Here is a 5000-nt window from a genome sequence, read left to right on the forward strand (position 1 = left end):
TGTAGGAAGATAATGTTTTACAGTGCGTAGGTTTACGCCGATGGGACACAGCTGAACCAGGGTTGATACGATGGTCTGAATGATGTCATATAGAAGGTACAAGTAAAGGATTTATTGATAATGCTCTTTTTCAGTGTCGTTGTTAACGTGATCAAAGAGTTACACACCTACGCCCAAATTTCTGTGCTTTTCTATTAACTTGTAATATCCATCATCGACGCATTTATATACGGAATCAAAGTTTATAGGAGGAAGTAAATGTAAGTTATTTTGTTGTGGTTAACAGTATATTTTGATGTGTGTGTGACTCGCAAATGCAGTGTGCAATATTTGTTTGCAGTTGTACATCTTGTCCTAGATTTTGTTCCCCCCCCTCCCCCGTTTGATGATTGCCTTAATTTTTCATAATCCTCGCTCGCTGTGCTGTCCGTCTTCACGCCTGCACGAAAACAAAACTGTCAGGATTCGATTGGATTACAAGGGAACGTCGACTATAAAGCACTTTTAAGATGGTTTCTGTTTCCATGCTAAACTGAACCGCAGAGAAATACCAATGATAGATTCTGCTTATGGATTTTCTGATGCCTTGTTAGTTTAAATACAGCACAGTTCAGTCACATTTTGCCTTAGATCTGTGTGTGTGTGTGTGTACCCTCATTAGAAGTACACACACACACACACACACACAAGGTGCTACGTTACTTCTTTTGGGTCAGGAGCCGTCCCTGGTCAGCTCTATTAAAAACTCTTCCGCTGGCCGTCTAGAATCTGTAAGAGTTGTAGTTTTTCCAGAAAGTAAATATATATTTTTGTTGTTTTGTTTTCTGAACATTTCATTTCACCTTTCAGGACCCTCTTCACCAAACGCTTTGTACGCTATCTGAATGCAATAAAAGCTTTCAAATGTCTTCTGTATATTAGAGTGAGTTGCTTGGAACGCTTTCACATGTCGCCTCATCTTTCAAACACTTTAGATTCTTGCACTTTCAACACATCAGCTTTCATTTCTGTTGTTATCTTCTCGTGCTACAGAAATCTCACCTGTGTTTGTTCAAACCTAAGCGTTATAAATAATTGTAATTACTCACTTTGGCCAAACGATGGGATGATGTCGACATTACATCGGTAAATGTCAGCGTTTTGCAAGTGCAGTTGCTATGTTGCATAAAGATTGCGCGCAGTATTGCAAGGTTCCTGAGTATTTCAACATTCGGTTTAGCAGCAAGGAGTCAAACAAAGATGAGATGTAGATGACACTTGAAAACAGAAGGACACATTACATACGATCGTTATGTACAGTAACATACATTGTCATGAAAGGATTCCTTTTCTTCTCAGGCAAAGACCTCCAAACCAACAAAGCAGCCAGAAGACAGATTCAGTAAAACAAGAATAAAAGATTCTTTAAGTTTCTTTAAAAAGAATACACTCTATATTAACCACATTGGGTTTAAATGTTAATTTGCCCTCCAGGATCTCCCCCAGCCAGCAGTGTGTGTCCATTTCCTTCATGTCTGATGATCCGGTTCATTTGCATTTGTGCGTATAGGCAGCAGGTGAGACAGACTGGATATGCATCATATATGTACATGTATGTATGTATGTATGTGTAAGTATAAACTGTCAGTATTCCTGGTTCTTCTATACTGGATACAGACTGCAGTGAATATTCATGAGCCAAAGCTGTCCATGTGCAACCAGGCATTTTTCAACAAAACTATTGATTTTTCATCAGCATGACGATTCAATGATCATTTGTCTCAAGAATTCTCCCGCTCCTTCCTGACGCGGAGTAAAGAACCCGTTGCCGTCTCTCCCCGTCTCCTTTGTGCCTGCGTCTGTCTCTCATCTTTCACGTCTTCTGTCTATGCGTTTCTTTTTTCTCTCCCTTATTATTCGCTGAAACCGTGTCCCCTGATTGTGACAAGCCTAGTTCCGGTGTAGAACATTAGCATGTTTGCCAATGGCTCCCATTGCTTCTCATCAAAGGAAGCGATCCATTTTAACAGAGTATCATATTAAGAGCAGGCTTTAATTGAACATAACAACGTGACTGTTTTGCCAAAGGGGCTTTTTATGCTTGTCACTTTTCTGACATATCTGTACTGAGCTCGCTTGTGTTTGTCAGTCTAAAAAAGTTTAAGAAACGTCAATCCACACACACATGCCAGGAACACTTAATGCATTTTTTTCTGATACATAATCTAACTAAAAAATGCATGAGTCAGCATTGTTATTCGGCTTTATTGGTCTCAGGGAGCACTATCCGGCATGTCAAAAATGCTGAATAAGGCTTTTGGGAGTCGTGTAAAGTCTGGAAAAACAACCTCCCAGGCATCATGGGAGTTCTCTCTGCATTGGTGCTAAAGACTACAAGCGTGAAGGAACGCGTGCTGATAAATAACACTTGTACGTGTGTGTAAGAGGGGGCTGCCATTGTTCCCCCTCACACCTTTTTCACACTTGTAGGTTTCCAAAATGCTTTTCCCCTGCAGCTTGATCGTTCCATGTGAGGCTCAGAACTAATCAAGCATCTCTCGTATACATTGTTGACCAATCAGGTGAGTGTGTTTTAACTCTTAACCGCTTTCATAGCTCATTTGATCCCAAATGTCATGAATGTATAATGTATGCTTGAATTAAAGCAGGTTGCACACTTGTTAGTTGATGTTAATTAATGTTAATTACTCCTTAGTCGTGTGTCCCTGTTATAAAGTGTAGCTCGGCCTGCCCTCTGTTTCATACCATGAATATGATTTTTTTAATTTCCCAAAAACAAGTGTTTGTGTCTCAAGGGTGACAAATATAAATCGTCACTAAGTCAACAAGACGGGCAAAAACTCAGAAATAGCCTGGAAGTTTGGACCTCATCACCTGCTGCTGGCTGTCGCTCATGTTTCCCATCATTTCGGGAATCTGCTTTGTCTATGTTTCTTTCCTCCTCAAAGCTTTGAGTGAACAAAAAACAAGGACGCAGCTTCACAAAAACCCAAATGTCGTCCCATCGCTGTGGCAGATGTCTGCTAACGGTCGACCGAACCGACGAGTCCAGACCAGAACAGCAGGATGGAGACCACAGAGAGCGGAGACATGCAGGTGTGTGTGTGTGTATGTGTGTGTGTGTGTGTGTGTGTGTGTGTGTGTGTGTGTGTAAGTGAACAGAAGGCGGTCACACATCAAAAACACGCTGGAATGTACAGTGATTATTGAACAATAAGAGGCAAATAAATAAATGCTGCCTAGAAACCGTCTGATACAATATATCAATGAATAAAAACAGAACGAACATTAAATCAGGAAATACTGAACACCAAAAGTTAATAGGAAGAACTGCAAAAACTAAAACAGAAGTCAAAAGCACCAACGTTCCATTTGCACCTTTTTTAATAGCTAGCAAGATAAGATAAGAACATGATAATAAGTTAATTTCATCCATTTACATCTATATTGAGCAGATAAATTGAAAATAAAATTTTAGCATTGTCACTTAATAATACTGTAAGCTAGTATCTGAAACGATGGTCACCTTATGAGGAAATGGCCTCAAAAACACTCTGGCTTGATGTGACTCAGCACATTAATGTGTTAGCGTGGTACTATAGCGCTATCACATTAACAGGCTAGCATGCAAACATTGTCACACATTTGGAGGTGAAATGTTACCATGCTAACTGTAAGACCTACTGGGGTTTGCACTTAATATAAATAGTCTCTTTGTGTTTTGATGTGTTTTGCTCTCACGTGACAATACAACAGGGACTTGTGTACGTGTGAAATATCTGCTGATATACTTGAGGAGTATGATAGAAGTTTATTTAATGGAAGTAAAAAACACATTGAGGCACTATTGAGAAACTAATTACAAACATGGCGTCTCGTCTGTGGAGAACTCAAGTTGTTCCAGTGCAGAAGTGAGTTTCTTCGTTTGTGCTGTTGTGTTAATTCCTGCTGAATAGTTTGTGTGTTTGCGGTCATTAGCTGAGTGTTTATAGTCTCGTTCCTCCACCACCATGTAACTAACTCATCCCTCTGGGTTCTCCCAATCCCTCCTGGCCTGGGAGCAGGAGGAGGGGGGGCAGTGGCCCTCCCCTGTAATGAACTCCACAGGGAACGCTGTTCAGTTTCATCATGGCAAAAATTGCTCCCATGGAGCCCCGAACACAGTGAAAACAAACAAAAGTAAATATCTGGAATTAATACTTGAGCTGCTTGGCCTCCACCAGTGTGCAGCACACAGACACACACACACACCCACCCACACACACTACTCCCCTCCCCCACACACACACACACACACACACACACACACACACACACTCCTCTGCCTCACTTGCTCTCTCCCCATCTTGACTCCATCCCTCCATCACAGTCATGTGGGCGGGGCCTGTTGGCGGTGGCATCCTGTCGTCACTGCGTTCACTTCCTGTCTGAGGGATTAATCGTTGTTCAGAGCAGAAGAAAGGAAACGCAGAAACCTTTTGTGGTGTGAAAGTGACGGCTTGGCCTCTTTGTGCCCTTTGATGTGCGTCTTACGCTTCTTTACATTCAGTGTGTGTGTGTGTGTGTGTGTGTGTGTGTGTGTGTGTGTGTGTGTGTGTGTGTGTGTGTGTGTGCGTGTGTGCGTGGGTGTGTGCGTGTCTTTCTTCTGTACCTCCACTTCTGGACCTCTGAATTGTTTGGTTTGTGTACATGAGTTTGCTGTGTCTATGTTTAAATGTTGTGTTTGCAAGCTGTGTGTGCGTCTGTGTGTGTGTGTGTGTGTGTGTGTGTGTGTGTGTGTGTGTGTGTGTGTGTGTGTGTGTGTGTGTGTGTGTGCGTCTGTGTGTGTGTGTGTGTGTGTGTGTGTGTGTGTGTGCGTGTGTGTGCTTGTGTGTGTGTGTGTGTGTGTGTGTGTGTGTGTGTGCTTGTGTGTGTGTGTGTGTGTGTGTGTGTGTGTGTGTGTGTGTGTGTGTGTGTGTGTGTGTGTGTGTGTGTGTGTAGTCAATGTGGCTCCAGGCCCT

This window comes from Genypterus blacodes, unplaced genomic scaffold, assembly GCF_046128005.1.
Source record: "Genypterus blacodes isolate CSIRO-AG114 ecotype Tasmania unplaced genomic scaffold, CSIRO-AGI_Gbla_v1 ptg000640l_1, whole genome shotgun sequence".
Lineage (NCBI taxonomy): Eukaryota > Metazoa > Chordata > Actinopteri > Ophidiiformes > Ophidiidae > Genypterus > Genypterus blacodes.